General features: G+C 32.7%; 1 protein-coding gene across 3 annotated transcripts in view; it reads right to left on the minus strand.

The window, feature by feature from the left end:
- Mct1 (Monocarboxylate transporter 1) overlaps positions 1-16,647 on the minus strand; it is a 297,944-nt gene extending 281,297 nt beyond the window's left edge. The window contains exon 1 of one of the 3 annotated variants that reach the window (XM_072526145.1): positions 16,363-16,647. The gene's annotated coding sequence lies outside the window, so the exon portion shown is untranslated. Of the gene's footprint in view, positions 1-8,485; positions 8,511-16,362 lie in introns of those variants that run through there. The other 2 variants (XM_072526148.1, XM_072526146.1) reach the window with 2 other exon arrangements.
- Positions 16,648-17,945: the final 1,298 nt, after the last annotated feature.

The following is a 17,945-nucleotide window of genomic DNA, read 5'->3' on the forward strand; positions in this document are numbered from 1 at the left end:
CTCAATATATATATATATATATATATATATATATATATATATATATATGAAGATATATATATGTATATATATATATATATGTATATATATATATATATTTATATATATATATATATATATATATATATATATATATATATATATATATATATATATTGTTATGATATGTAAAATCGAGAAAAATATTGGGTTGATTAAAATATTTCAAAGTTCAAAAACATTAAAATATTTCAGATAAGTAGGATAATAAACAACAAACATTTCGAAGAAGGAAAGTTATTAAATTCTTGGATTTCCTGTACTAAACATAATGTAAGCTATACATAAATCATTTCTTTGTTATACTTGAGTGACCCGCATAAGTTTAAGTGAAAGCCACAGACAATTGAACGGGGTTTTTCAAAATACATTAATGCAGTGATTAAAGACAATAGAAGGGATTATAGAAAGTGGTTTTTGTTAGTTTTTAAGAATTATAGAAAAATATTATTTGTAAATAAGTTTTAGGAAATTTATAAGTATAGGTAAAAATTTGTTTGTTATCGAAATGAAAAAATGGGGGAATTGTGACGAGTTGTGATTGGCGGAGATTGAAAAAGGTGGGATAAGTATGTAGGAAAAAGTTTAGCGAGATTGAGGAGAGAGAAAAGATATAGTCAGTTGATTTTCCAAGTCTGTAAGAGGAACAGGATTGTTCTCTAGTGGTTCCAAAGAAGTAGCAAGCAGTAGTGTTGAATGTTAGTGAGTTTTTGTGGAGTTAGTGTATCTGACAGAAGCTGAAGCAGCAAAATATTGTAAGTCATATTTCTCTACTTATATTCCAAGAGTCACTGTTCAGGCCAACGAGAGATTCAGTTTATCGTAAAGAGAAGATATTCCAAGAGTCATTTGTCACTCGGGCCAACGAGAGATTCAGTTTATCGAGGGGAGAAAGGCTATCAGAATTTGAATGATTTGTGCTTTTGAAGGAGATCATTAAGGACGATATACTTGCAACAATCTGTGTAAGATTGCTGATTACATAGGGAGCGGTTGAGAGGAGATAATATAGTCTACAAGGAACAAGGATTTGGACCACTCATCATCAGAGAGAGATATTTTGTTTTCTGCAGTTTTTTTTTCTTTTATTGATAACACAATTTTTACACTTAATTTAGAAAGGATATAAATATTTTGATTAGGAGAGTTAGAATAGTTAGGAATTTTGAGATTTCAATTAATATTGTTTGTACCATAAATTTTGATTGTTCACGTACGGAGAACAAAATTTTGAGAATCCTTATATGAGATTTGTTTATTGAAAACTTTTGAGTGTGAATTATTTCATTATTTTTATTTCAATATATAGTGTTAGATCATATGTGTTTTTTATTATTCCGGTATTCTCTGGACCTTCCCTTTCACATGTAATAGCATAGATATTGAAGCACGAATTTAACCCTGAGATAAAAGAATTAAAAATTGTGATAGAGTCATAATCATATCATTTAAATAATTTTAATTAATAAAAAAAAATTAATTAGCTAATTATTGCTTGGCGCACCAAGACTTTAAATATCACAATAGCTGGCTTCCAAAACGTGGGGCTTGAAAATATCGCAGCTTTACATTTGAAGGAAGGGAAAGAGATCTGGAATAAGTACAGGTGATCCAGAGATAAAAACATATAACATTGAGGGAATTTGAATTTGAAAGTATTTTGACAATTTTTCCAGGGAATATAAATTTGATTTATTGATTGATCGTAGTTAGTGGATATTTACTGCTATTGAATTATTTGATTTTATTTTCTTTACCAATCGTACATTTGATATTTATTTTGAATTATTTGAATTTTACTGATTGCATATTTGATATTTGTCGTGAAAATTTAATACATTTGGGGAGAAATATTGTCGTGTTCTGAAACATATAGAGTGTTGTAAAATTTCACATTTGGCGGGGACAAAAACAATAACAAAAAGTAACAACATGTCTGTCACAAGGAGACAAAGTAAAATGCAGGAAAGGAAGGAGGATAACAGAGAAGATGAAACAATTTTGGAAGAAGTATCGGATAATGAAGGAAATGTGACAATAGTTGAGGAGAGAAAAGAACTATCAGGAATAGATAAAATATTACAACTAATGCAACTCCAGTCACAAAAAATGGATGAAACAAAACAAACAATAGAGAAAAACCAAAATGAAACATCAAAGAAAATGGATAAAATGGAAGAAAACCAACGGGAAACAAAACAAACAATGAGCAATATAGAGCAGCGTCTGGAAACATATGAACAGGAAATTAGAGGATGTGTTGAGGGGATAAAGAAAGAACTGATACAACAAATAGAAGAGATTAATGAAATTAAAAATGATATGAAAGAACAAGAAATGAGAATTAAAGATAATTTGGAGGAATTAGAAAGCAAACTTGAAAATGTAATGAAAGATAGTAAGACGGTCCAGAAAAAGGAATTAGAACAGTTAGAAGAAAAATTTGAAATGGCGCTACAAGAAGACAGGAAGGAAGTAGAAAGAAGATTAAAGCAAAATGAAAAACAAATGGCAGAAATTGAACTAAGAGGGGTAGAGAGAAAAGAAGTTATCATCCATGGAACAAGCTAGGCGAAAATACAATTTGGCGGGGATATTCGGAAAACACACCCAGTACCGTTTGTGAAAAATTTGAAAACCAAATTACAAAATATTAGATATTTTGCCGATTGCAAAGAAACAATTAGAAACCATTTGAAAGAAGGAGCAGCGTTATGGTATGAAAGCAAGGAAGATGAGTTTGAAAATTGGACAGATTTTGAAAATAAATTTCTCAACTATTTCTGGGGGAAAAATAAACAGAGAGAAATCAACCAAGAGCTACAGAATGGAAAATATCACGAAAAAATGGGAATATCTGAAGAAAGATATGCTTTGCAGATATATAACAATTCAAAATATCTAGAATACAAATATTCTACCGAACAGCTGGTAGAAATGATCAGCAGACATTTTGAGGAAACGTTGGAAGATCACGTGATTTTGAGAAACTATCAAGATATTGATAGTTTGTGCCAATTCCTTCAATTAAAAGAAGCGAAAAGAAAAGAAATGAGAAATAGAAGACAACATGACCAATATAATGGACCGGAAAGAAGGTATTCATCAAATTATGACCAGAGAAACCGACATCCCAGATCAACAAACGAATATAGGCCGAGAAATTACAATAATTACAATAGACAACAAAATTACGATAACCGGAATGATACACAAAATAGAACAAATGAAAATCACAACAGGAATAGAGATGCACAAAATCCTCCGAATAGGAATACGAACGAACAAAGGGACGATAGAAATAATCAGAGATTCCAACGACAAAACAGAAGAGAGATGAATCATGTGGCAATAGAAAAGGAGGAAGAAGAAGTATTCAATGAATCCAGACAGGATTTTCAATAAGGCATCCACTAAACAAAAGTAAAAAACTCTCCGGTATATTTTGTCACCCGAGAGAGTTTATACAGTTGGCGGGAAACGAAAGACAAAATTCTAATTCCAATCTAATATTTTTAGATGCATTTATAAAACATAAAGCGATTAAAATTCTGATTGATTCTGGATCGGAAATTTCGTTAATCAATAAAAAACTAGTAAAAGAATTAAATATGGACAGATTTGTGTATAAGATTCCGAGGGTTGCTTTAGTGGGTGCAAATAATAAAAAATTGACGACAGTAAACGAAGGTTTAGGAGTACGGATCAGAGTGGGAGACCAATTCTATATTATGCAATGTGTGGTGATCGAAGATCTAAATCATGATATGATAGCGGGAATTGATGAATTGAGTGAAAAACATATCACCATCAATTTTTCGGAAAATCAACTGGAAATCAGAGCAGAACCAGACAACATAGAAGAAGAAAAGGAAACAGATAGGAGAAAATTTTCTGAAAGGATAAATGGACAAGAAAAACATAAAGAAATCAATATGACGGTAGAAGATAAATCGAAAGCTCAAGAAAAAAATCAATCCGAAGAGGAAAAGAGAATAAAAAAAAAGAAGAAGAGTTCGAAAAGAAAGCAGGAAAAAAAGGAAGTTATAAGCAGAAAAATGGAAGGAGCCGAAACATGGTGCTCGGAATACCAGATAGAAATTAGAGATAAAAAAAAATAGAAGAAGAAATAACGGAAGAGGACAGAGAAGAAATGGCAATTATGGACGAGAATCCAGAATTTTGTGAAGAAGTAATACGGACAGTGAACACATGTGAACAAACTGAGGATGAAAGAAAAATAATATGTGGAGAAAACATGGAGAAGGAAATAGAGAAGATTTTAGAAAATTATGGAGATCTTATTAATGAAGAAAGCCGAGTGGCTAAAAATTATGAACATTCTTTTAAAGTTCAAAACTTAGAAAATTTTAAATCTAAAACTTATCCAATCCCATATAAATACAGGCAAAGCGTCGGACAGGAAATTGAAAATATGATCAGAGACAAGGTGATCGAAAGATGTGACTCTCCATATATCAACCCGATAGTATGCGTAAAAAAATCAAATGGTGATTTGCGATTATGTTTAGATGCAAGAAACATTAATTCGCACACAATCGCGCAATACGAAGCGCCTTTGAACATAGAAGCCATTTTTGGACGAATCACAGGATCACACATTTTCTCCAAAATCGATTTGAAACACAGTTTTTGGTTAATACCTTTGGCAGAAAAGTGTCGAAATTATACCGCTTTTTCTATCGACGAAGTGGTGTACCGATTTAGGGTAGTACCATTTGGACTACAAAGTGCATGCGCTGCTTTGGTTCGCGCATTACACACAATTTTAAATAGGCATGGAGAATTTGTTGTACATTACATAGATGATTTATTAATTTTCTCACCGGATATAACAAGCCATCTACGACATATTCATACTGTTCTCGAAGAACTTGATCAAGCCGGATTAAAATTAAATATTCAAAAGTGTCAGTTTTTCCAAAAAGAGGTATTGTATTTAGGATTCAAATTAGACACAAAAGGGATTAGTCTTGCAGAAGATAGAATCGAAGTCATAAACAACTACCCTAGGCCAACCAATTTAAAAACTTTGCGGGGATTTTTAGGAATGGTAAACTATTTCAAAAAGCTGATACCAGACATCAGTACAAAAGAAATACCGCTAATAGCATTACTTAAGAAAAATGTCAGATGGAAATGGGGAACTGAACAAGAAATCGCTTTCAAAAATTTAAAAGGAGCGTTTTCCACAGCTGTAAGAGTGCACCACCCAAGATATGAGCAACCTTTCATTCTCAGGACCGATGCTTCCATAAAAAAATTTGCAGGGGTGTTATCACAGATACAAGACGATATAGAGGTGCCAATATGTTTTGTTTCCCGTGTAACCAAAACGTATGAGAGAAAATACAGCGTTACTGAATTAGAGTTTGCCAGTGTGTTATTTTGTGTAAACAAATTACGTTTTTACCTACTTGGGGCAAGATTCACCATTGAAACGGACCATGCAGCGTTGGTACACATAATGAAAAATAGGTTGGTAAATAATAGAATTCATAGGGGCATTCTTTTACTCCAAGAATATGATTTTGAATTTAAATATATCAAAGGAACGGACAATATTTTGGCTGATGCGTTGACGAGAGATGAACAATTCCGCAAAGAGGATCACAAAACTCTCCACGTAGGCATGAACATAATGAGAGAAGAAGCAGGCTTATTTTCTTTGGCCAAAATCAGGGAAAATCAGGAAGAATTGAATGAAAGAGAAAAGCAAAGGGCTGAACAAGAAAATAACCTATATTTTAAGAGGGTCGATGGTAAAGAACTCTATGTAATCACGGAACAAATGGCAAAAGAAGTTTTTTTAAAGTTACATTGTGACAACGGACATATTGGAAGTAGAAAGGTGTGGCTTATGTTCAGGGAGAACTACATTTGTCGACAGGACTATACAATAGCCAAAGAGGTGACTCGAAATTGTGTGACATGCCAAAAGTGTAAAAGTAGGAACTTTAAAAATGAAAACGTCACAAAAAACGTCGTAGCTCGGAAGAAACTGGATATTGTTGCTATTGATATGTTGAGCGATTTGATACCAACAACTCAAAGGAATAAACACATATTAGTTGCACATAGAACACAGAACCACAAAAGGAATTGAAATACTTAGGAAGATAGACAATTTTATAGAAACGGTGGGAAGACCAGACAATATTTTATTGGACAATGCGACATATTTTAGGAACGAACGTTTTAAAAGGGAATTAAGAGAGAGAGGCATCAATACAAAATTTATAAGCATCCGTCATCCACAGAGCAACCCATCGGAGCGTTTTATACAAGAAGTCACAAAATTTCTACGAATTGCCGCGGAAGAACATCATCGACATTGGGACAGAAAAGTGTTTGAGATCGAGACCTATTTGAATTGTGCTCCAAATACGGTTACCAAAGAGACGCCTTTATATATAATGAAAGGAACAATGCCTACAAGACCGTGGGAAGACACCGCCCCCAGACAATACGAAGAAGTGATCGAGTTGGTTCAAAGAAGATTGAGACGAAGTGGAGAGAAATATCTCCAAAGACAAGAGAGAACCCGAAGAAGAAGGCCGATCAAATTCCAGAAAGGAGATAAAGTCTTAGTGAAGGCACTGAGGGTGTCGAATTTACAAAATGGTATTTGTGCTAAATTGATGCCGATATTTGAAGGTCCATATAGGGTCAATACGGAAAATGGGGTAAATAGTTATGAATTAGCGCACATAGAGACAGGAAATATACGGGGTATTTTTAACATTCACGACATCTATCAATATCATGAATAGATTTTAATAACATAGTGAAATAATTTGATCCTGGAAAACTTTTGTCATTTTAAAATTTAACAAAGAGTTTTCGGCAGATCAAATGGCGGGGATTTGTTATGATATGTAAAATCGAGAAAAATATTGGGTTGATTAAAATATTTCAAAGTTCAAAAACATTAAAATATTTCAGATAAGTAGGACAATAAACAACAAACATTTCGAAGAAGGAAAGTTATTAAATTCTTGGATTTCCTGTACTAAACATAATGTAAGCTATACATAAATCATTTCTTTGTTATACTTGAGTGACCCGCATAAGTTTAAGTGAAAGCCACAGACAATTGAACGGGGTTTTTCAAAATACATTAATGCAGTGATTAAAGACAATAGAAGGGATTATAGAAAGTGGTTTTTGTTAGTTTTTAAGAATTATAGAAAAATATTATTTGTAAATAAGTTTTAGGAAATTTATAAGTATAGGTAAAAATTTGTTTGTTATCGAAATGAAAAAATGGGGGAATTGTGACGAGTTGTGATTGGCGGAGATTGAAAAAGGTGGGATAAGTATGTAGGAAAAAGTTTAGCGAGATTGAGGAGAGAGAAAAGATATAGTCAGTTGATTTTCCAAGTCTGTAAGAGGAACAGGATTGTTCTCTGGTGGTTCCAAAGAAGTAGCAAGCAGTAGTGTTGAATGTTAGTGAGTTTTTGTGGAGTTAGTGTATCTGACAGTAGCTGAAGCAGCAAAATATTGTAAGTCATATTTCTCTACTTATATTCCAAGAGTCACTGTTCAGGCCAACGAGAAATTCAGTTTATCGTAAAGAGAAGATATTCCAAGAGTCATTTGTCACTCGGGCCAACGAGAGATTCAGTTTATCGAGGGGAGAAAGGCTATCAGAATTTGAATGATTTGTGCTTTTGAAGGAGATCATTAAGGACGATATACTTGCAACAATCTGTGTAAGATTGCTGATTACATAGGCAGCGGTTGAGAGGAGATAATATAGTCTACAAGGAACAAGGATTTGGACCACTCATCATCAGAGAGAGATATTTTGTTTTCTGCAGTTTTTTTTTCTTTTATTGATAACACAATTTTTACACTTAATTTAGAAAGGATATAAATATTTTGATTAGGAGAGTTAGAATAGTTCGGAATTTTGAGATTTCAATTAATATTGTTTGTACCATAAATTTTGATTGTTCACGTACGGAGAACAAAATTTTGAGAATCCTTATATGAGATTTGTTTATTGAAAACTTTTGAGTGTGAATTATTTCATTATTTTTATTTCAATATATAGTGTTAGATCATATGTGTTTTTTATTATTCCGGTATTCTCTGGACCTTCCCTTTCACATGTAATAGCATAGATATTGAAGCACGAATTTAACCCTGAGATAAAAGAATTAAAAATTGTGATAGAGTCATAATCATATCATTTAAATAATTTTAATTAATAAAAAAAAATGAATTAGCTAATTATTGCTTGGCGCACCAAGACTTTAAATATCACAATAATATATATATATATATATATATATATATATATATATATATATATATACTATGAACTACGAAAACTACGAGGATAGTTCTCACTTAAACTTACAATAAAGGCAATGCCGATAAAAATAAACTTATTGAAACGACGAATGAATAGTATTACCTTGGTTTTAGAAAGAATAGAGCGTTGGTGGATCCAATATTTGTCTTAAAAGGTCTGCAAGCAAAAAGTTATCAACATTAAAAAAGACAGGCAATTTTTATTGATCGAAAAAAAACTTACGTTTGACAAATAAATGTCTAAAGAGACAAGTTATACGAAGCATTAAAAGATCTAAATATTCAGAAAAAAATCATAGATATGCTAAAATTAACATTAAAAGATATAGAGTATACCTACAGTGAAAATATGAGAAAAGACAATAAATAAGTTTCGAGTTAGAAATGGACGTTCTTGTTTATTTTAAGAAGATAATGGAATAAGGGGTTAAAAAGTTAACAAAAGTCGCGCAAAATATAGATTCGAAGTAAACATACAAAAATATACATGAATTGGTTTGACAAAACATATAAATAAATAAAACAGAAATAACAAACCGAAGAAGTATTATATGAATTTGAAGCGGTAGAAAATTTTAACAATTTGAGAGTTGTTTTTACGAGAAATCTAGAAGAAAAATAAATACTACTATTAAAACGGTTTCCATAACTTAATACGCTTTCCCGTTCCTAATCCTAATTTTTTTCGGATTCTGCTTTCTTCCATTCGTCTGGCGTGTCCATATATTACAAGTTGCAGTTTTTCTATATCGCCTATTATATTCCTTTATACTCCGATTTGTCCCCTAAAATCGTTATTTATGTATTCTAATCGAGATCATCTTGCTGCTCTCCTCGAAAAGTCTATTTTAGTACTTAATAATTTGGTTTTATAGTTTTTGGTCAATTCCCATACTTCGGCCGTATATTTTAATACTAGTTTTAATATTGTATTGTAGATTCGTCTCTTTGTATCTTCTCTCATATTTTTTTGTCATAAAACATAATTGTGGGCCCCTATCACGTGCCTTCCTTTTACTATCTGGTCTTTTATAATTTCTTCATTTTGTCCTGTTCTAGTCAGCTTAATTCCTAGGTATATGCATTGTTTGCAACTTTCAATTTTTTTCTGGTCCAGCTCCAGTTTTTCCGTAGTTTCTTCCTTTTCTATACATAGTTACCACAGTCATTGTTACTTTCATGCTGACCTCCAGACTCCACTTTATATATTCTTCCACAATTTTCCTTGACATAAATCTTCCTTGTCTTGTGCAATAACAATTTGATCATTTAATTAATGTAATGTGTAGAGTACTGTATCGCATATCAGCAGTACCATTCTCTTACATTTCTGTCCACTGTCGCAGGGCATACATCAATGTATATATGTATTGAATAAAACTAAAAACATGCAGCATACCTGTCTTAGTCATTTAGTGAATGGCCGATATTTTATTTCCTAATTTAATTTTAGAAGTAGAGTTTTTGTGCAGTTCTTTCAGATCACCAATGAAAGTAACAATTTTGTCTAGGACTTTCCACATCTTATTGATGTGGTAAGTTATGCTATACCATTGCATACTTATGCTATACCATTTTTCAAAGTAAAAACGTTGCACGTCACAATTTATATACAGTGACGTCACTTATATTTAAAATTTCCAGAACGTCAACCTTAGAGTTCAAATTTTCCTAACACAGCTAATAATACGAAACCCATACGGAACTGCTCGATCTTTCATTGGCGTCAACATGGTATAATCATCAAAAAAATGTAATCATCATTATATTGAGAATTTTAGAATTATATTGATTAAATAACCAAAAACATTTTTAACAAGGTTATTGTCTCTTCAACTTTTTTCTCATTTATCAGAATTGGTTCTCCATTTTCTGATGAAGTACAATAATCTGGTGTTGTTCTTTCTTCTTCTATTTTATTTTCTTCTTCTCCGAATGATCCTATTACGTTATGATTTTGCCTGTTACTCGTTGTGGTAATAAAACCACTTAGAATCACGATCTCTCTGGCATTACCTACTTGTGATATTACTTCATCTAATGATTTGTATTACTTCCCTTTTTCTTCAATTACGGCGTACCTATTAGGTCCATAAGTACCAATGTCTGATACATGATTTTACGTGATAAGATTTATGTTGATCTCTATTATTCTTAAAATAAGATAAAAGAAGAATAAGCCACAATTTACTTTAAAAAAAGTTTATTGTACACGCTATGATTTTTCTGACGATATTCGAATGGACTATCTTACACTAAAGTCGTCCCAGGAATCCAATTCAAAAATATTGGCAATATCATTTGAAAGTCATCTACTTTAAAATTTATAGTATACGTCAAATAAATATGAGTCAGATAAAATTAAAATAGAAGAATTTTTTACCAAGAACAAAAAAACCAAATTTGTTTAATTTATTAATGTTTTGTATTTCGGGAACGATTTCTGAAGTGAAATCGAAAATCGAAAAGTCAAATAAACTTAATTTTAAAGTAAAATTGTATCTTATTTTCAACAAAAACAGTAAATTGCATTTAAGAAAATAGCCCCAGAAAAATATTAAGCTGATGGTTGGCAAAAATAAGTTTAGAGAAATATTTGGTGCGAAATAAATTTTAAAACAATTTGATATGAAGAATAAACAAATAAAGGTCTATGCGAAGAAAATAGAATAATTAAGATAGTAAAGCCCAACAAATACGCTGACTAGGCATGTAATGTGAATGCTAGGTAATAGTATGTAAATATATTTTAAACAGCAAAATTGGAGGAGGACCAAGGGATAGATACACATGAAGTGGAAGTGGATATAAAGAGAGACATAAAGTGGAATGGATATAAAGGAGATATAAAAACAATATACTACTATGGAAAGTAATTGTTATAAACTATGAGCTCTCTAAGCCTTCTTAGAATAACATCAAGGCCAATGAGACAGCCAGAATTATTTTATATTAAACTATGAAAACTACCAACACCTACTAGTTTCTAATACTTCTTGATTTTTTATTGAGATTTTCATCAACTATCAACAGAAACGATTAAAATCTTAATATATCTTTCATTTAGTGCACGTTGCGTACCAATGTATCTTAATTAAATGCATTAAAATCCGAGAATCGATAAAAACAATGTCGTATAAAAATTATACACAGAGGAAGTCATTGACTGCTACGTTTTATTCATTACGAAAGATAATAATTGCTAGATAGTCAGTTATATTGTTCTATCTTTACATATGGATTTCTATATTCAAGGTAAACGCTACATTCAGATAGTGTAAAATATACCTATAGCGATAAGTCACCTTCAATGAATAGTTGATACCTACTCTGTAAATGGCAACAAAATTATATTTGAGGACATGGGTCCGATTATACTTTTCAGTAGTTTCTTTGTTCTTTTGTTACTTCTAGTTTTAATATGTAGTCAAAATAGATTTGGCTTTACTCAAATTATTTATACCGTAACAGTAGAGACTATAACAAAAACGGGAACGCTTTGGTGGCGCAATGATAAGAACGTCACCGTACTGGTCTGAGCTTAAAAACTAAGTGGTCGTCAGTTCCAATGCTAAGTGGATGGGTTTTTATTTAAAAAAAAAAAATTATTTTTTGTCGGATTGGTACTCCTTCGAGGTACCACAGTTATTGTGATATAATAAGCGATACTTTGTAAAGAAAATGAAGCGAACTTTACTTTGTAACAAGGCAAGGTAACTCATGAGACACTACAATATACACAATGTACAATAAGCTAATTACGACAATAAAAAACATAACCGAAAAAGATAGAATTCTAGCATTGTAGATAAACTGCAGATGTGTAATATGAAAATAAACAAGAACTTGTTTAACTGCAGATGTGTAATATGAAAATAAACAAGAACTTGTTGATGACAATTGGAGGAATACATTAAGGCGTGAATGCTTAACAATGTATGAAAAAACTGGAATTATTATAGAGATATGATGTTTCACAGAATCTAAAAATCTTAAAAATCAAATAATCGATTTGCTGCCAGAAAAGTAATATATTCATCTTATCGACTGTTTCTTAGGTTTATTATGCATTATTATTCCAACTGTGTACAACAGGTGTACACTAAACTAGTAATAAATAAGTTGACAGTTAACAGTTAGATTTCTTTAGATTCTTCTAGAATTTCCACACTTCCAAGACGAGATCCTCTGGTACATCGGCTTTACCTTTCTTTTTTGATTTTAACTGCTTGAACTTTCTCGTTTGTTATTTTGGTGACCAGTGGCAGATACACAGAGGAAAATAGGTAAATTCCACCCCTCCCTAAGAAGATCAAAAATTACAGAAAACCTATTATTGTCCACTTTGGGTTTATCTTTTTTTTATGTGTTTTGGTTGGTGTTTCATTGAAAGTTTTCCCCCAAGTTGAAAGTTCCCCTCCCAAGGCAAATGTCTAGATCCGCCACTGTTGATGACCATTACTGCTTCTGTTTCCGTTAACTCAACTGGTTGTTTGTCAAATTCTTTATTTAATAAACTGCCAAAGTTTCTTTTTCCATCGCTTTTCCTAGTATTTTATTATTTTCATCTCGGATATATATCAGTTTAGTTCCGGGTGTGATTTTTTACTTGCATTACTCGATTGGTCTGTCAGATGTACGATTTGTAGCAGTCCTCACAAGATATCTTACATACTTCTTAATTTTCTAATGCAATTTTTGATTTTGAGGGTGATGCAATTTTTGAAGTAGGTTGAAATTTTTTTGTTGGTGTTAAATATTTTTCTCCGCAGGATTCTGCTAGTTTTATCGGTCATATCCTTTACATAGGGTAGAATAGTTTTACCAATTGGTTTTTCTTCTTCTACATTGTTTCCCAACGCTGTTTTAACTTTGTGCATCTCTTCGTTCAAATGGGACTCAGTCTATGAGTTTTTCATATGTTGTAATTGGGGTTTTGATACCCGAATGTAATTGTGCAGGATAATGGTGTGAATCAGCGTGTAATCATATCGGTATGGATTGTTTTTCGGATTTTGTTATACTGTGTATCCTCTGCTTCCGCCTTGATTGTTGATCTCTAACTCATCTAAAAATGCAAATTGATTGTTCTTCCATTCCATGGTAAACTGTATGCTATGTACGATGTCTCACAGGAATGTGTTTAGTTTTTCTTCTCCATTTGTTCAGATATCTAATAAAATGTATCGTCAACATAACTACGCCTTAGTTTGGATTTATGCTTTGCCGTTCCTATTGCTCGTGTTTCAATTTTAACATAATTTTTAATAATTCTTCTACCGGAACATTGGTGAATAGTGAGATTGCATTAAACCTAACTAACAAGAGTTCTCTTCTCATACTCTACGTATGGTTGTAGCTGGTCAGCCAGAAATATTATAAGGTGTACTTGTAAGGTGATCCGATAGAGATAACTAATGGTCGTAATAGTTTATCTTAATGATTTTTATCGTGGAATGCGATATAATTGTTATTCTTTATTGATACTTGAAGCAGTATAATTTAGATACTGGCTAAGCGTACATATCAGTTTTCTTTAAACATCTAGAAGAGGTGGAATTACTCTGACTTGACAATGATATGACTTGCCGACACGTCGTCAAAACAATGGTTTTCCTAAAAAGTTGTTCAACGAAAAGTCAAACTATGATGTACGGAACTGAATGTTAGGCAAAAAGAAAGAAGAACAACGAATGCATGTGGCAGAAATGAGAATGCTTAGGTGGATAAGCGGAGTGACAAAAAAGAATAAAATTATAAATGAGTATATTAGGGGAAGTCTTGGGGTGGCACCAATTGTTGCCAAGATGATAGAGCATAGGTTAAGATGGTTTGGTCATGTTCAACGTAGATAAGTTAATTACCCAATATAAAGAATTGCTGATTTGCGGGTTCCTGGAAGTAGTAAGACAGGAAGACCAAAAAAGACCTGGGGGAGACGCTTAGGCATGACAAGTCGGTAAATGGTATTAATATTGATATGACCCAAGATAGAAACTTATGGAAGGATGTAATTAAGAAAGCCAACCCTGCAAAGAGATAAAAGCAAAGATAATTTGTAATTATTAGTAATGATTTTAATGCTAGAGTAGCGTGTAAGTTTAAATTAAGTAAGAAATTATTAAAAAATAGACGTCAAAAAAGGGCTTATAAAATACCAAAGAAATTAGTGGAAGAACGTATGTATGTAGTAATACATAACACAGAAAGACAAAAAATATACCGATACAAACTTATTAAGTGAAAAAGCCCTTTTTGTTTATTTTTTTGAACAAAAGTCGACGTATGTTTCTTTACGTATGTCTCTGTTTAAGAAATATGAGTTGAGACGGTGTACCTTCAGTTTGACAGTTTAATTAGTTTATTGCAGTTTCATAAGTATCGTAGGCATCCGAATGTAAAGGACAAGCAGCTCCTTGGTCATTCCTTCCTGCGTCATCACTGTCTCCCATATCATTGTCTTAGGTTACAATGTTGTTGTCTCTAAGTACTTGATTCACGATTTCGTAATCATTCAAATACTGATAACCTACCTCATGAAAACCATTATTTTCAAACCACTCTCTTGCATCAAGTTTATTGCATTGTTCAAATTCAGACAATGTTTGGAATAGAGCAACGACTTCATCTTCGGTAACAGTGTTATCTTCTGTACTTTCAGTGCTGGTCTTTCCTTGCCCTTTATTTAAAGTTGGAGTGGTCAGCCACAATTTTTTCAACGCGTTTGTCTGTAAGGTTCTCCATGCATCAGCTAGCATGTAAATTGAGTCCTTGAGATTGAGATTTTTACAAACTGTACTACACTTTCGTCATCTTCATAAAATACGCTGTGCTGGCCGCAATCCAAATTTGCAAAGCTATAAACTTTTACCTCCACAACACTAACGCTCTACTTTATATCAACAATATCTCACTTGTCGATTGCAAAGAAGATAAGGTTCTATAAAGCGTACTTCATACTGATACTCCTTTACATAGTGGTAGTTTGGAAATCAATGCCGGAGTCAACTGGAAGAAGCTACAGAAAATGAAAACAGCGATATGTTTTTATAGGTAGGGCGCACTGGACGGATAGAAAATCCACATAAACACCCGCAGGGGATTCCAGGATATCTCGCTACATACAGTGCTTAGAATATTCTTCTTCTAAAAGCTTATTCCACAGATGAACACCAACATTTCAGCCTACCCACATTACCATAAGAATGGAACGGTTGATTCCAACGTAATGGAAGTAAATGAGACCAAAAGAAGGAAAAACATCTGTGAAGCTTAACATCAAGCTCTAATGAGTGACCGATCATGACGTCTTTATGTACCAACTACTTGAGAGCAAGCTAATATTCATGATATAATAGGCTTCGGTAGTAGAGTTAGCAACGCTGACAAGAGGAGCAAGACATGTTAAAACACCTGTTGCTTACTAACGAGGCAATGGTTCGTCAACAATTCTGGACTATAGGCAATGAGAAAACCAGAAATTATACAAAACATCCCTCTAACACTAGTTGGTCACTATCGGTTCAGTGACCAATCCCTTACAGATGGATTATGGTTGAATATGTTACACAAAATTAACTAAAGCTAAACGTAAATAAAATACTGGTACCTAATGTAATTTGAGACTGACACCAATAAAAGAAATGCGAATGCATTTATACAAATAATAAATCACCAACTCTAAATAAATCAAACGAAGATATAAATCATACAGCGAAATAAAAAAATGTGCGATTGTTCGCATGTATAAATGTACCTTAATAAAAATTTAAAAAAATATATTATTAACCAAAACTAACAAAATAATAAGATTGTAGATTATTTTTAACAAATAAAAATAAATCTAAAATATTTAGTACTTACAATGCTATTTATAAGATAAATAAAGAAAAACGTTTTTGCAAATCATTTGAACGAATTTGTCTTTGTTTAACATAATATAGTGAATTTAAAATAGGAATAAAAAATGCAGCCACTAACCTTAAAACTCTCCTATTTATAAAATACAATCACAAATTTCCCAAAATCAACGCTTTACACCGAAGTAAAAAATATAATATCACTTTTCCCGCTGCGCTTTGTTTAGAAATCAACAAAAACCCACTTATTCAACCGATTTGCCAGAACACAAACACAAGAATACTAAATCCACGTGGTAAGCAGGCGTGCGTTTCTCAAGCCTGCAGCGGAATGGTTGGCACGACCTGCGCCAAAGAACGTTTAACACTGACTGGACTCGGTTTGGCGCCTACTAACAATTTTAAAAATGACAGTGGTTGCGGAGGGATTTGGCAAATAATAAATCTTGATATCTCCCACTATTTTTAAGATTAAGATAAGAAATTGAGTGGTTACAATCATTAATCATACAATACTTGCTCTAATAGTGCATTCATATTCATAACAAATTTTAACTATAGACCAGACGAGGATTCTCCAACATTTAAATAAACTCTGGTAGAAGTGGAATTCCAGCGGCCCTTAATATTTTAGGGACATCTGCTTCGACTGTGAGGTAGAATAATGCGAATTATACTTCAGGTCAAGATACAGTGTTTTTATGACTTTTCCTTTTAAATCTCTACAACCAATTATTGAATGTTAGCCGGCACGTGTTTCGGCTCGTGGCTATTAATGCCGTAAGGTATTTCTAAAGGAAAAGCTTAACGAGACCCTTTGAAGATACTATCAGAGAACTACGATGTGTTCGTAGTTCTCTGATACTGTTGAAGAGCGGTTATAGTTACAAAAAGATTTAAAAGTTGAACCGTAAAAATATTATCCTATACCTTAAAAATAATATCAGAGTAAACAGGTGATGTTTTGACATTTGACTTTCGTGATTTATTGGAAATAAAAAAAAAACACTCTTCAGTCTGCATGTACTTAAAATATATATAGATTTTGAGAAGGTTTGGTTGATGTATATATCGGTTGGACTTTAAATAAATTTAACATGGTAAATGATTACATATACTAAGAAAAAGTCCGCTTCCGGTAGTTGGTGGGTGAATTGAGTAGCTCTGTAACTATCAGTGCCGCTCCAAGTCCTGATAAAGGAAGAGGGTTTGCGTCAGGAAGAGCATGCCGCAGTAAAAACCTTGCTAAAACCATGGAAAGAAGGAATATGGAAAAATAGTTGAAAGGCTAGGGGGTTCCACGTAAGCGACACGCAGTAGTGGCCTCGCCTAACCCCTGCGAAAAGTGAGCTAAGTGCGAAAAGTGAGCTAGAGCTACCTCTTAGAGGACGGAAGTCACCAAAGAAGCTAGTCACGAGCAAGTTGCAACTCTCAACGTCGGAAGCATAACAGGTAAAGGAAGAGAGCTCGCCGATTTCGCGCAGAGAGGGATTGGTGTATTTTGTGTGCAGGAAACTCGTTGGAAAGGTAATAAGTCGAAAGATCTTGGATATGGGTTCAAGTTAATATATAGTAGTTCGAGCAATCACGGCACAAATAGAGTAGATATTATTTTGAACAACGAATGTAAGGAACATCTCGTATGAGTAACCAGAAGAAGTGATAGAATAATGAGTGACCAACTGAATACAGACAATACCATCG

The sequence above is a fragment of the Diabrotica undecimpunctata genome, chromosome 3 (assembly GCF_040954645.1).
Source record: "Diabrotica undecimpunctata isolate CICGRU chromosome 3, icDiaUnde3, whole genome shotgun sequence".
NCBI classification, from domain to species: Eukaryota; Metazoa; Arthropoda; class Insecta; order Coleoptera; family Chrysomelidae; genus Diabrotica; species Diabrotica undecimpunctata.